The following is a 16,474-nucleotide window of genomic DNA, read 5'->3' on the forward strand; positions in this document are numbered from 1 at the left end:
GGAATAAAATTCATATTTTATGGCAAGACAAGAAAATTTAAACAGAAGAATTTTTCTCTGTCCTCTGGCCTCTTCTCTCCCTCCAACTATGCATTATGTATCTGCATCATACATCAACCAAACCTCCTCCATCGGCAGAAATAACCTGCTCAACTGCAACGTTCTCCCAGCATCAACAGGACAACTCCTTAAAACATAACAGTCCTGTGTCAGCTTCGGCAGCACATACACTAAAATTGGAACGATACAGAGGAGGCTGGCATGGCTCCTGTGCAAGGATGACACGCAAATTCACGGGGAGTTCCATATTTTTAGCAGCACTATTCACAATAGCCAAGATATGGAAACAACCTAAGTATCCATCAACAGATGAATGGATAAAGAAGATGGGGAACATATATACAATGGAATATTAGCCACAGAAAATAACGAAATAATGCCATTTGCAGCCACATGGATGCAACTAAAGATTATCATACTAAATGAAGTCAGAAAGAAAAAGACAAATACCATAAGATGTCGCTTATATGTGGAATCTAAAATACGGCAGGGACTTCCCTGGTGGCACAGTGGTTGAGAGTCCGCCTGCCGATGCAGGGGACGCGGGTTCGTGTCCGGGTCCGGGAAGATCCCACATGCCGCGGAGCGGCTGGGCCCGTGAGCCAGGGCCGCTGAGCCTGCGCGTCTGGAGCCTGTGCTCCACAACGGGGGAGGCCACAGCGGTAAGAGGCCCACGTACTGCAAAAAAAAAAAAAAAAATCTGCCTGCCAACGCAGGGGACACGGGTTTGAGCTCTGATCTGGAACAATCCCACATGTCACAGAGCAACTAAGCCCGTGCGCCACAAGTACTGAGCCTGTGCTCTAGAGCCCACGAGCCACAACTACTGAGGCCACGTGCCACAACTACTGAAGCCCACGCGCCTAGAGCCCGTGCTCCCAACAAGAGAAGCCACCGCAATGAGAAGCCTGTGCACCGCAACCAAAAATTGCAGCCAAAAATAAATATATAAATTTATTTTAAAAAATAAATAAATAAAATATGGCACAAATGAACCTACCTACAAAACAGAAACAGACTCACAGATATAGAGAACAGACTTGTGGTTGACAAGGGGGAGGGAGATGGGGGAGGGAAGGACTGGGAATGTGTGATTAGCAGACGTAAACTATTATACATAGAATGGATCAACAACAAGGTCCTACTGTATAGTACAGGGAACTATATTCAATGTCCTGTGATAAACCGTAATGGAAAAGAATATACAAAAAAGAATGTCTATATGTATATAACTGAGTCGCTTTGCTGCACAGCAGAGATTGGCACAATATTGTAAATCAACTATACTTCAATTTTAAAAAAGTAAAAGAAAATAAAGAAAAGCAAATTTGACAAAAACATTAGTGATATTTAAGTCAAGGGAAAAAAATGACATTCCTTCTTGATCTTGTAAGGGGCCACAATGACGCTTCGATCTGGATTGCGTAAACTGTCATTAATACGTCATTTACTATTTTGAGTCCTCCGTCTCAAAACACTGTGCCTTGACTTCTAATGGGCAGAACAGTTCTTACAGATTTCTCAGATGCTCTTCCCGGGTTACAATCCTCATATTTGGCTCAAATAAATTTTTCCTTTTCTTTCTTAGATTGACTGATTAATTTTTCGTCGACAATGGTATGGAAAGAGACAGACCGATCTATTGTCACAGGTTAACTTAGAATAGCTGGGGGATGACACTGGCATTTTCTTTACACACTCCAAGGTTGTTTTACTTTCCAAAGTTATGCTTTCTGATTTTTTAAACACTACTAAGATGGAGAAGCCCTTCAGCATGGTGGCTAAGAGCACGGTGTCTGGGGCCCCACTGCCTGGACCCTCCAGTTACCGCCTGTGGAACTTCGGACAAGGCAGTTCCCCACATTTGATCCCAAATTCCTCAATGGAGGGATAATAAAGCAGAGCTCCTGGGGCTGTCCTGGGCTCTACATCATGGGATGCACGTGTAAAGCAGTTAGAGAAGAGTTTGGCACTTAGTAAAATGTCTGTGAGCGGTGATTCACAGAATGGGAAACTCTCAAGGGCCCATCTGCACTGTTTCCCTCAGTGATAAGCGCTGTGATAAAGGAAAACTGGGCCTCCCGCTGTAGGTGACCAGGTAACTCATTGTTTAGCTTTTTGTCAAGCCAGTTTGGTTGCCCTGCTTTTTCTACCAAGGGAAGACAATGAATGTGTGAAGTGAGAAGACATCAGCCCACCAGGCAACGACAGGTAAACCTCTGGAGGCAGCGTTGCATCTGAGTCTTACTTCTGGTCTGAGTACTACTGAGAAGCAGGAACCTGAAACACTTGAGTTTATCAAAAACCAAATCTTAAGCACTATAGGTGTCTCTGTTTTCATCTCTGACTCTGACTCTCTCAATCTCACACACACACACACGCACACGCACAAGCACACACGCGCTCGCTCAGATCTCTACGTTTGTGGGTCATGTTCTGCATGTGTCTTTCCCCTCGTCGAGTTCTCATAGACGAAGCCTGAGTATGGGCACCATTACCTCCCACTCAGGCCCCTGTGACCAGGGCTATGCTTTCCCAATGGAGAAGGAGTTGCCTTTGGTAACCTTGAAAACACTAAGTCCTGACTCCTGGAATAAAGCTCATCTTGGGGCTCCTCGAGGCCAGTGGTTCCCAGAATAGCCCCAGTGACGAGTGAAACAGACTGGGGCTTCTGGTTTCTCCTCTAACAGGACACAACAGGTCCAGGACGTGCCTGCCCAGGTGGCAAGTGGCACTGTCCCCTTACTCATGGAGGGTGATGGAATTCCATCAGGTCGAATCTTGCTGCTGCTCCATCAGCCTCCCTGAGGCGGGCCAGCCCCGGCCTGGACACAGGCCTCTCCTCTCTGGCCGTTTCCCCCATATCCTCCCTCCTTCCCTCCCTCCAAGTCTCCATCCTCACTCTCACTGTTCTCAAAGGGAATCACACTCATTCTTCACTGAAGACACACCTTTATTATTTGTTTTTCGCTCTGAGAGACAAGCCTGCATTGGGTACACTTTGTGCCCTTTAGGAGCTGAAGATCTACCTCTTACCAGCTTGCTTTCTTTGTAACAGGTCATAATGTCCCAGAACATTAAATCATGTACATTCAATCCAGGTCTATTTATTCTAATATCTAATAACCAAAGGTACATTGGAAAAGAAAGAGTTGCTTGTAAACCCCCAAAATTTGCAAATGTGCAACAGCAGATAGTCAAGTTTGCATTCTCTTGTGTCCGTGGCTTGGAATGAACCCTTTAGTCCCACAAACCCAACAAATGCAGAAGAAAATGTGTATCGAGTTGGGAAAAAAATAGTGTCTTCTGATAGAACATAGTGACGTCAAATGATTTGAGTTTTACTTTAGTCGCCAGGGCCTCATGTGGGTATTTTAGAAAACAGGCCCCAGAAAGGATGCTCGGAGAGCAAAGCTGTTTAGCAGCATTGAAGATGAAGTAGTTCCCTCTGGCCTGGAGACTCCGCAGCTGCCCCGTCATCTGCCTGGTATCTCCACGCTGCTTCAGTCCCTCGCTGACCACGTGCACTTAGCACGGTCACCAAAGGAAGTGTCCACTAACAGTGTCGTCTGCACCTTTGTTTTAGTGTAATTTTCATCCTTCTACCTTCAGGAGACCCAGGCAAGACTCTGTTTCTCTCATAATATTCATTCAGATGCCTCTGTACTGTTTCGCTCTGACTTTGGCCTTTGTAAAACTGAAACGGAAGCTTGTTTCTGTCGACAAAGAGACTTTCACTAACTTTATATCCGGCGGAAAGGATCAGCCTGATTTCAGAGGATGCAGTGATATGATGTGGAAAGCCCCCAGCAGAGGAAAACCATCCTTGAACCCTGAGACAGGAATCCAAGTTTCTGATCAAGAGGTTGTAAAGATCACCTGGGTCCCTGACGAGGCCACTTTTCACTTTACAAAGAACCAACCGGCCTGTGTCCGCAACAGAAACAAAGGGAAAAATCAAGGCCACAATCTGGATGACTCGATTAGCGTTTTAAGGAACTCTGACAATTAAATAAAGGAAATAAGAAAAAAGCTCCTGGTCCACCGCCCAGAGACATTCTGAAGACACGTGAAATACTGAAAGTGAAGGCTTTATATCAAGTGGGAGGCACAAAGATCTTTCTTAAAGTGAAAGCCCAATTTGTAATCTTATTTGTAATCATCATGTTGTTCACGTGATAATTATACCTTAGTTCTGTTGACCTTTTCAATGACAGTTCTTAATTTATCTGTTCACTATGCATTTATTTTGCTCGTGCTTTCATGCTACTTGTAATATTCCATACACCGTGTTCATATACTAATTTGCTGAACAGATATTTGATTGGTGCTATTACACCCCAGGCATCCCACTAGTGAAACCCAATTCCCTGCCCTCAGAAAGCTTACGTCCTACTGCAGCGCTAGACAATGAATAAGGAAAATGCAAGCGAATCGGATAGGGGTAAGTGCCAAGGAGAAATATAGAGAGAGGGAAGTGCCTCGGCCGCATTGGGAGGGCAGCTGGGGTTTTAGACAGAACAGTTAGGAATGTGACATTTGAGTGGCGACCTCAAACAAAGAAGGAACGAGCCCTGAAGCTCGCAGGGGAGGAAGCTTCCAGAAGGAGGAACAGGTAATACAGGAGGAGCACGCGTGGACCAACGGGGAAGAGGGTGGGGATGCGGTGGGCAGGCGCAGAGAGAGATGGGCAGAGTGACAGGAGAAGTCGGGGAGAGTACCTGGGGCCTGGAGTCCTCTGAGCGGGGGCACAACCTGACTTAGCATACAGTAGCCACGGGCAGCACAAGAGTCCACTAGGTAACAACCAGGCCCTTAGAAACATCCATAGGAAAAGCATTACCTATGGTAATACGTGTGGGTATTTTTCTATGTGTTTCATTATTTACTTCCGATTGTCAGGTAAGTCAGTATTGCTATTCCAATTTGGAGATTAGGCATCAATAAATAGTCTTTGGGATTTCAGGACCGGTAAATTTTTTTTGTAATGTTTAGAGATTTTGTTTGTTTGTTTCCTAGAACCAAGTAAGTACGAAAAGGACATAAGTGCAACTTAGAGGTCAGTTTTTCAAGTGGAATGAGTTTGGCTTTATGAAAACTCTTTTCTTTCAAGGTCTTGAGGAAACTACCTTAGACCAGGGCTGCTTGCAAACCAGTGATTAGGAAATACAGGGCTATGACAGAGTTAACTGTGAGAGCCAAAATATGGACTGACAAGCAGACCTGTGGGGTGCATTTCACTTCTCCAGCTGTAAGAAGGGGGTAGAACCTCCCGTGTCCCCCTCGCAGAAACACTGGGAAGACGCACGTGGTAATGGCTGGAAGGCCTTAAATCACCGGGATAGAGAAAGGTCCTATTTTAATCGTGAGGCTAGTCACTCATATTTAATGCCACCACATTTACCTTTTATAGAGAGAGATTGAAAAGTTCTTTATGAATAATCCTAGCATCTCATTGGTCACTGTTTCGTACCCCTCTCCCTTTTCCATCACCTTTAAACTTTTTCACCTATTTAACCTTTTCATAATGAGCTCCCCTAACCTGACTGTACTCTAAAGGCTCCGAAGCAGAGTTTAGCATTTGAAAATACGGAGCTGAGGTGCGCGCCAGGAACCTTCCGTTTTTAATGTGCTTCTGGAAGCTTCAGAGGGCTGACGGGGACTGAATTATATTTAAAGCTATGTGAGGGAAAAATCCCTCTTCCTCGCAGAGCTGAGCTGTCTAAAGAATTTCTAATGCTAAGCACTTCGGCAGCAAGATTCTTAGCCATACGTACAATTAATTTTATTACGGCTTTTTCCCTTTCTCATTTTTGCTGTAGGAAAATGCACATTCCGTCATAAGCACTTTTCTTTCAGCTCATTTTGAACATGATGAGCCAGATTCTCTCACACGGTACCAGCGGGCCGGACCGGGCTGAACAAAGAGATTAAAAGTTGAAAGATGGGATATTGTTTATCTGAGATATGAAATGGGCTGAAGCATTAAGTGACACTACATCACATAAGGGAAAACGGGGTCACACTGAGGCTTTTCCTTAGCTGGGACATTTCTTTAGATTTTATTTTTTTTTTGGCATAAAAAATAGGGGCTTTTGTGAAAAAGTAGAAACTTCATCTCACAAAGAAAATCTCATTATGAAGGTGAAGATTAGAGGGCTTTACTCAAAGCTGCACACAGGGTCTTTAACAAGTTTGCTTTAACAAGTTTGCTGTTTAAAATTTCCATCCAAATTTAAGAGGAAAATGTACAAGCAGTGATAAAGGTCAAGGTGCTCTGAAGGCGAACTGACAGAGGGCCGTTGAAAATTGCCTTCTCTGAACTCCTGGCAGAGTCTGCAATGGGCCAGCTACAGCAAAAGAGGACTTTTCTTGAGAAAGAATCATAGAGACTGAGAGAGACTCCTTTGGTCATCTGTGAACGCAAGAATAAAATCTAGTAAAATGTCAGTTTTCTAAATTCAAATTCCAGTGAACCAGAGACCAAAGGCACGAGATGGAAAAGAGGCAAAGAAAAAAGGGGAAATGAGTAAGAACAATTTTTCAATTTATACGGTAGGCTGTTTCCCTAAAGAAAAGAGGAGAATGTGATTGTGAGCTGGCCTGTGTCCCCACCAAACAATACTGAAAATAGCGGCTTATAATTGACTGTGTAGCATCTTTTTCTCTTTTTAATTTTATTCAGTAGGTGCAACCTTGAACTAAAGATTAGATTTAACCAAATAGATAGGAAGCCACTTTGGTTTCAGCTCTGACATGAAATGAGCTTAGAAGTTTGTCACTCCTGCTCTTAATACAAAGACAAAGAGAAGAGGAATGACCTTGCTTGGACTCATCCGAGAACTGAGATTTCAGAGCAAGCCCCACCCTGAAATCTGGAGAAACAGAGAATCCAGAGAGTCACGTTTGCCTGGAGCAGAAGCTTCAGGGGTCACGAGCTGGTGAGGGACAGCTAAATGGCAACTCTGACAAGTTACCGGAGGTAGAGTATGGGTGAGTGAGAGACGGAACCACTTTGCGGGCTTAACTCCGGAATCTCACCAGGATTTCCTGGTGCAGACCCAGCAACAATGCAGAGGGAGGAGAGCAGTCACCACTGTGAAATGTCAAAAGGCTCCTTGAGGGCTTCCCTGGTGGCGCAGTTGTTGAGAGTCCGCCTGCCGATGCAGGGGACGTGGGTTCGTGCCCCGGTCCGGGAAGATCCCACGTGCCGTGGAGCGGCTGGGCCCATGAGCCATGGCCGCTGAGCCTGTGCGTCTGGAGCCTGTGCTCCGCAACGGGGGAGGCCACAACAGTAAGAGGCCCGCGTACTGAAAAAAAAAAAAAAGATTCCCTGAAAACAAAGCCTCCTCTCCAGGTAAAGGACATCACCGGGGCCTTGTCTCATTGGAAGCTGAAAGGGAATCACCCAACCCCGGCCCCCTTCTGGTCTTCCTGTCTCACCTGAGGGGAAATCTTTTTCGTTTTGTAATTTTAGAAACACTTGTGAAGGTATTAGCCCACAGACACAAGCTCACTGAAAACCTAAAATTCAATCATACGATTATAGAGCTTTGCCCCTCCTCCATGTTACCACCACACTACAGAGCTCCTGTGTGATAAAGTGCATTACTGGAAGGTGCACATGTCTGAGGAAGAGGACTTAGGGAAGCCCAAAGACAACAGGAAGACAAAGACAAGAACCATAGAGTAATTTGAAGCCCCTGGACCCCTACAGCTACAACAAACATTAAACATAGCCCGAATCCTGGCTAGATTAACATAAAAACTCACGTTAAAGTGCTATTTACCTCAGCTCCTATGACCTGATACAGCACATCTAGTTTTCAACAACAAAAAATTACAAGACATGCTAAAGTTCCAGAAGGAACACAGTCTGAAGGCAAAAAGCAAACATAAAAACCAGACTCAGATATGACATCAGGTTTGGAATTATCATATAAGGAATTTAAAATAACCATGATCAAGATGATGAGGGCTCTAATGAAAGAAGTAGGCAATGAGAAAAGATAGTTATGTAAGAAGAAAAAAATGGAACTTCAAGAATCAAAAGGAAATACTATAGGTCAAAACACTGTAATTAATGAAAATTGCCTTAGATGGGCTCATTGGTGACTGGACACCAGCAAAGAAAGAATCAGTGAGCTTAGAGATAGGTCAATAGAAATTTCCTAAACTGAAATGAAAATAGAAACAAAGAATGACGAAAACAGGACATCTAATTACTGTAGGACAGTTTTTAAAAAGTACAACTTACATGCAATGGAAATATCAGAACTAGTGGAAAGAGGAAATGGAGCAAAGGAAATATTTTAACTAATAAATGGCCAAGAATTTTACAAAGTTAATGACAGACAACAGATCAAAACTTCAGCAAGCTCGGAGAACACCCAGAAAGACAAACACCAAAAAGCTACACCTAAGCATATCATAGTCACACTGCAGAAAACCAAAGACAAAGAAAAAAACCTGAAAGAAGCTAGGGTAAATGGAACACTTTACCTATAGAGAAACAAGGATGCGGATGACAGCGGTCTTCTCATCAGAATCAATAATCACTTTAAATACGAATGGTCTAAATACACCAATTAAAAGACAGAGGATGTCAGAGTGGATTAAAAAGCAAGACCCCAGGGGACACTCATGTGGGAACTATATAGCTACATAACTATACATTTTTAAGTAACTTTTAAGTACCTATATATAATATCTTGTAAGCAATTTTTATCCTCTTCATTTTAAACAGCGCAGAAATCTTATTACTAGTGTATCTCCATTTAAACTGTCTCTGACATCCTTTTGGGGCCATCTTAAGATTAGGTACAGATCTAAATTTCATCTTTTATATTTATTAGCTGTCGTCTTTTGAAAGAGAAATTAGATCAATTTATTCTACCCTGTTATCTTTCATAATAACATAGCCCAAGAATTTCACTGAGCTCAAAAAAAAAAAAGTAATGTGAAAGTAAAGTTCTTATTGAAGTGGGTAAACATAGATACTAATACATGTATTTATGCACTTGTAATTCTCCACTTTCCTTAGAGGGATTTTGAAAATCTCTTTTATGTTTGCTCTTCTATTACTTCATCATTTTGTGTCTTTTTTTTTTGCCTGCCTGTCACTCTGACCAAGATAATTTCAAATTTAATCATTCTCACAATAATGTATTTCAAAATGACTTCCATGCAAAAAGTAAAAGCAACTGCACTGATGTGCAAATGTTAAATCCCTTAGGTTCCGAGACTTGGACTATGTCTCAAGAAATAGCCTTTGCTAATCTGCAAAGTGTTTGCATAAAAGGGTCACTGTGTCATTCTATCATGCTTCTCCTCTCTTCTCAAATTGCTATCCACCAACCTGAAATTGTCTGGCTGTGATCAAGCAGACAAGAGCCAACTTCATGTTTTTTAAGCAAAAGTACTTTAATGACCTCAAAACATAGTACATGAAACAGTCCCTCAGTGCTCAGAGTTCCTCGCTAAGCATTTCTTTTATTTTCTCTAGTTCCAGGAAGTTACTCTGTCTCTCTAGGGCTCCAGTTCCTTGGCTGAATAAAGCAGTCTATGATTCAAGGGACCGTGAACAGAATTTAATATCCTATATTGATCAGAGTCCTTCAAAACTACAAGTCCATTTCATTTTTTCATATCTCTTAATTGAAAGACAATTCAGAGAAAAAAATGTTGGAAAGGGCTTGGCTTGCTGCTGGGTGAGCTGCACCTTTGCTTTCATGGCATTGCAAGAGAATCCCGAGGACCTGCCAATTTGCTATAGAAAAATAAATCCCATTCCTATTCAATTTGTACAAAAATCAAAGCCATTAATTTTCTTAATTTTTTTTTACTTCCATGGGAAGAAGTTATCCAGATTTTCTTTCACTGAAGTTAATATTTCAAGGTTTTCCTTTCTTCTTCCCCAGTGTTTTCCATGGACCCACCCCCCTCTGCATTGGTGTCTTTGGGAGTTAAGCACAAAGCAACAGAGACATACTGGACATATTGATCACTAAGTGAAATGGTTTCTCTAGCAACCATAACTCAATGAAAGCCCAGAGAACTGCCTTTCTTTTGCACACGAATTCTTTTCTAATTACTTCAGACATCACAGATGGCAGAAACAGATACTAAAGTACCTGCTCAAATAGTGCTGCTGCAAAAATAAAGCTGATTCAGCAAGAGATACTCTGCTGTGTTCCGTGGTTAGCTAATATATTCCTAATTTTAGTATACAATTTCTCAATAATTATGAACTGAATTCATTCCTTTGTGCATTACAGTACGTGAATGTATTAGTTTTATTACTGCCATAATAAATCATCAAAACTTAGTGACTTAACATAACAAACATTTATTATCTTTTTTTTTTTTTTTTTGCGGTACGCGGACCTCTCACTGTCGTGGCCTCTCCCGTTGCGGAGCACAGGTCCCGGACGCGCAGGCTCAGCGGCCACGGCCCACGGGCCCAGCCGCTCCGCAGCGCGCGGGATCCTCCCGGACCGGGGCACGAACCCGCGTCCCCAGCATCGGCAAGCAGACTCTCAACCACTGCGCCACCAGGGAAGCCCCATTTATTATCTCATAGTTCTGCAGGCTAGAAGTCTGACACATGTCTTACTGGACTAAAATAAGGTGTCAGCAGGACTGCATACCGCCTTGGAAGCTCTAAGGGAAAATCCATTGTCTTTCCTTTGTCGGTTTCTAGAAGACACCTGCATTCCTTGGCTCAGTACCCCCTCATCCCTTTTTTAAGCAACATCACATCTCCCCAGTCCTTCCTCCACCATCACTTCACAGCCAGTAGGGATTCTTGCTTTTAAAGACTCTTCTGATTATATTGGGGCTGCCTGGATAATCCATAATAACCTCCCCCTCTCAAGGCCATACTCGTAACCACATCTGCAGAGTCCCTTTGGCCATGTAAGGTAACATATTCATTGACCTGCTTCAGCGATGAGGCCACGTAGGTCTTTAAAGGGCCACTATACTGCCTGCTGCAATGAGGCTACTGTCTGGCACATTGAGAAAAAAAGATGCTTCTCAAAATATTGATATGCAATAGAGCATGCACTTTGAACTGCTTCTTCTACATACTGGTGAGTATTTCACATTGATTTAAAGCAGAGGTCAGCAAACCTTTTCGGTAAGGAGCAAACCCTATATGTATTTGGCTTCGCCAACCATTCAGTCTCTGTTACAACTACTCGATTCTGCTATTGTAGTGTGAAAGCAACCACTGACAATACATAAACGAATGAGCTTGGCTGCATTCCCATAAAAATCCCTAAACAAAAACAGGCAGTGGGCCAGATTTGGCCTGTGGGCTACAGTTTGCTGATTTGTAAACCAGAGCTATGAAATCTCTAATCCTGTAAGTAAAATCTGACACACATTTTCAAAACTGAGATCTTTTCCTCTGGATATAGAATATAAGAAAACTAAAACTCTTCACCTGGCCTCTTCAGCAATATAACGAAGTATATAAACATTCTTCATTATCATAAAACCTTGGTTGAGTACCAGTGATAGGAAATAAGACCACGAAAAGCTAGAAGACCAAGAGTCAACCCTCAGTGGGCTTATAATTGGATGGGTGACACTTATTCATTAAAAGGTAGTAGCATCATTTTTGATCTATATGTTTAGTTGAATACATTATCTAACCTCCAAAAATACCATCTTTACAAGTTATATAATGGGAGTTCCACTTCTGGTGAGTTCCACTTCTGGTGATGGCAAAGTATTTTTTATTGGAACTAACCCTCCTGCAGACAATGATAAACTCTGGACAAAGTATTTTAAGAAATAAACTATATGTAGGCAGTGGGGACTGGCCAAAAGCACACAGGACCTGGAGGGGAGTCTGTCCTTGAAAGAAAGTAATTTTTCTGGATAAAAATGTGTGCTCGTATGACTTTTTGCTGAAGGGCACACCTCCATCTGTGTGTCAAGAGGCAGAAGAACTAAAACAGAAACCTGGTCTCACTGGCTTAAGAAGTCAAGGTATGGAGTTGGGAGATGCTAGAGAGCATAGGGAATAAGTAAGGAATTCCAGAAATTAGGGAGCCTCAGAACTGCATACGATCTCTGTCCAAACCCTGGCTGAACCCTGAAGCTTGTAAGCAATGGAGCAACACCAAGATTCCCTGGGAAAAGCGACAGCTGGAAGTTGGAAGAACTGAGCATTTTCAGCTGCTATCAATTCCAGGGGAGATAGAGATTAGGGTTTGAGTCCAATAATACTGATAAAGTTAAGTTACTGCTAGAACAAAAATCTACAGTTATAAGAGAAGGACCAAACTATCCAGAATCTCTATCTTTACAGATGAATGTTTCATTGAAAATGTGCAGTGCACTATAAACACGGAAAGAAATAGGAAAATGTGAACAATTGCTAAAAGAAAGGTAGCATATAGTAACAGACTTCAAGATAACACAGATGTTGTCATTAGTAGGCAAGGGTTTTAGAGCTGGTATAATAAATATATCAATGACTTAAAGGAGTACATGATCATTATAAATGAACACAAGGAGAAAATCTTCAGAGTAATGGAAACTATAAAAAGGGAACCAGGGCTTCCCTTGTGGCACAGTGGTTGAGAGTCTGCCTGCTGATGCAGGGGACACGGGTTCGTGCCCCGGTCCGGGAAGATCCCACATGCCGTGGAGCGGCTGGGCCCGTGAGCCATGGCCGCTGAGCCTGCGCGTCCGGAGCCTGTGCTCCACAACGGGAGAGGCCACAACAGTGAGAGGCCCGTGTACCACAAAAAAAGAGAGAACCAAATGGAAACTTTAGGAGAGAAAAAGTTAAGACATATAGAATTAAAAATATTTATTGTATACACTTATCAACTTATCAGAGATAGCCAAAGAAAATGTTAGTGAACTTGAAGATAAATCAAAAGTGAAAAAAGGAGAAAAAGAGTGTGAAAGGAGTGTGAACGAGCCTAGCTGCACAACAGCAAATGATTAGCATATGTAGGATTGGAGTACCAGAGGAGAGGACAGAGAAAGTGGGGCAAAACAAATTTGAAGAAATAATGACCAACAGATCTTCAATTGTACTGAAAACAGCAAGGCATAGATCTCAAGAAGCTCTGAAAACCCCAAGCATTTTTAAAAAAGAGAAAGAAAGAAGGAAGGAAAGAGAATAAGGGAGGAAGTAAATATGAAACACATCAGTTAAACTGCTGAACACTGAAGAGTAAATAGAAAAGCTAGAAAGCAGTCAGAGAAAAATGTCCTGTTATATATAAGTAAGTAATAACATAACTAATGGTTGGCTTCTCATCAGAAACAATAATGGCCAGGATACTGTTGAAGCAGAGCAAGACCCTGTGGTCCTTCCCCGTCATGTCCTCCGCCTGCCTTTTGTCTGTGGAAAAACTTTAGCCAAAGAATAAGTTTAATCAGAGAAGTGAGAAAATTCAGAAACAAAGGAAAACAGTCCAACAAGACTAAATAATAATAGTTTAGTCAGTAAGCAAAGTCAAGGACCTTTGGTTCCTTCTCAAGGGCTATAGATAATATTCTGAGCCATATCCTGTGAGCTGTCTTATAGGTACTGAAACCCTCACCAGGTGTAAAAAGTTAACTACATGATGAGCAGACTGTAGCCACGACATAAGCTGCCACAGTTCTAAGAACTGGCCTTAAGGAAATGGGAGCAAACCGGCCCTGGAACTGAAGATTAACTGTACTTAAAATAAATCAAGATGATGCTGGTCAGACGACCGAGGATCAATTTCAAGATGATGGTCAGAGTTGACTGTGCTGTTTCTGCATGGAGCCCCCTCCCTCCATCTATAAAATTTCTTGCCCACGGATTGTCAGTGGAGGGAGTCGGTCTTTGGACAGAAATCTGCCTTCCCCCCCACCCCCATTGCCGGCATCCAAAACAAAGCAAACTTTCCACCAACCTGGCCTCTTTATTGGCTTTTGAATGGTGAGCAGCCGGACCCCACTTTCAGTTACACTATGTCAGGCAAAAATACAAAAAGTGACGTTGGAAGAAAATCATTTTTAGATAAAAGGAAGTTAAGAGAAATTTCCACCCGCAAACCTGCACTATACGAAATCCTAACCGAAATTCTTTTCTTGGAAGGTAAATGACACCAGATGAAAACTAGGATCTACAGGAAGAAATAGAGTGTCTGACACGGGTACATGTATAAAACTCTCGCTCCTTTTGTGCATGTATGTGTGTATCTCTCCAGGTATTTTTTGCTTTTCTTAACATATTCGAAAGTCATGTGAATGTTTAAAGCAAAAATAAAAGTACTAATACTGTATTGTGGAATTTATAACGTACTTGAGGTAAGACACACAACAACAATAGCACTTAGGATGGGGCAATAAATTGTGCTAAACTGCTGCATGGTTCTTACATTTTACATGAAGGGCTACACTATTAGCACTAAGTACATTGTGATAAATTAAGTATCTGTACTGTAATCCCTAGGGCACACACACACACACACACACACACACACACACACACACACACACACACACACACACACACACACACACACTGCAAAGGAGCATAGCTACAAAGTCAATAGAGGACTTATACTGAAACACTAAAAAGTATTCGGTAAATCCAAAAAGGCAGAAAAGGTGAAATAAGTGAACATAAAGCTGATGGGACAAAGAGAAATGAATAACAAAATTTATGGACCTAAATCAAAGCATATCAATAATCATTAAATATAAATGAATTAAGCACTCCTAATAAGAAGCAGAAAGTATCAGCCTGAATTTAAAAAGCCATCTATGAGAGCGACACCTGAAATACAAAGGCCTGAGTAGGCTGGAAGTATAAGGATGGAAAGTGATATACCATGCAGAGTGACCTGAGTGGCTGTATTAATACTGGAGAAAAATGACGTCATCACAAGGATTATTACCACAGATTAAGAGAGACAGCTCATCGTGATAAAAGCTGAATTCACCAGAAAGACATAATGATTATCAAGTCTATGCAATAGTTGAAGAGCTTAAAAATATACAAAGCAACCTTGACAGAATTCAATGGAACAAGGAACAAATCCATACTCACAGATTAGATGAGTCAATACTGTTAAAATACCACTTCTCTCAAAATTGATCTACAGGGTCAATGCAGTTACAGTTAAAGTCCCAGCAGGATATGTTTTGTAAATAATCACAAGTTAACTCCAAAATCTATATGGAAATGCTCAGGACCTAAAATAGCCAAATAATCTTAAAAAAAAAAACTCGGAAGACTTTCACAACCGGATTTCAAGAGTTACTACAAAGCTATGTTAATCAGGGTAGTATGGCGGTGACATACGACTGACAAATAGCCTAACAGAATAGACCCATTCTTAGATGATCAATTGATTTTTTTAGCCAAGGGACCAAATTAATATAGTGGGAAAAGGAAAGTCTTTTTCAACAAATTATGACGGAAAAACTGGCTGAAAGTAATTTAATTTCGGTCACAGAGCTAAAAGTAAACCTAAAACTCCAAAGGAACATCTAGAAGAAAACATAGAGAAAGATCTCCAAACACTAGGGGTAGGAGAAGATTCCTTAGGATTCAGAAAGCGTTCTCCATGTAAGGAAATATTGGTAAAATGTATTTCATCAAAATTAAAAATTCTGCTCATCAAAAGACACTATCAGAATATGACTAGACATAAAAAAACATTACATTATGCATTATAATATTTATAATATATCCAGAATATTTAAAGAATTCTTACCACTCTACAATGAAAAGACAAACAACTCCAAAAAAATAAGGGGGAAAAATAAACTTGAAACAACAACAAATGTATGGACAGCAAGGGGGGAAAGCAGGCTGGGGGGTTATGAATTGGGAGATTGGGTTGACATATATACACTGATATGTATAAAATAGGTAACTAACAAGAACCTGCTGTATAGCACAGGGAACCCCACTTCACTGTACAGTAGAAACTAACACAACATTGTAAAACAACTCTATCCCAATAAAAAAACAAATAATAATTAATTAATTAATTAATTTTAAAGAAAGACACTTTAAATGGAATGTATTTTTAAAAAAAGGCCAATAAGCACATGAAAAAAGTGTTCCACACTGTTAGCCAAAGGAGAAATGCAAATTATTACCACTAACACCCACTATGATGGCTAAAATTTTAAAAACAAAAACAAAACCCTTGAGTTCAACTCCAAATGTAGGTAAGATGTGGAGTGACTGGAAATCAAATACCTTGCTGGTGGCATAGTCCAGACAGACCTCCTCTTACTGTGCTTCTCTTTATTGTGCGTCACAGGTACCGTATTTTTTTACCAATTGAATGTTTGTGGCAGCCCTGCATCAAGCGTTTGCTCACTTCGCGTCTCTGTGTCACATTTTGGTAATGCGCACAATATTTCAAGTTTTTTCATTGTTAACATATTT

General features: G+C 41.4%; 1 non-coding gene across 1 annotated transcript; it reads left to right on the forward strand.

Moving 5' to 3' along the window:
- The first annotated feature begins 208 nt into the window (after positions 1-208).
- On the forward strand, positions 209-313 carry LOC132508456 (U6 spliceosomal RNA). Its single transcript, XR_009536595.1, has one exon. It is a non-coding gene; the product is annotated as a U6 spliceosomal RNA (small nuclear RNA).
- The last annotated feature ends 16,161 nt before the right edge of the window (positions 314-16,474 follow it).

The sequence above is a fragment of the Lagenorhynchus albirostris genome, chromosome 17, assembly GCF_949774975.1.
Source record: "Lagenorhynchus albirostris chromosome 17, mLagAlb1.1, whole genome shotgun sequence".
In the NCBI taxonomy this organism is placed as follows: domain Eukaryota; kingdom Metazoa; phylum Chordata; class Mammalia; order Artiodactyla; family Delphinidae; genus Lagenorhynchus; species Lagenorhynchus albirostris.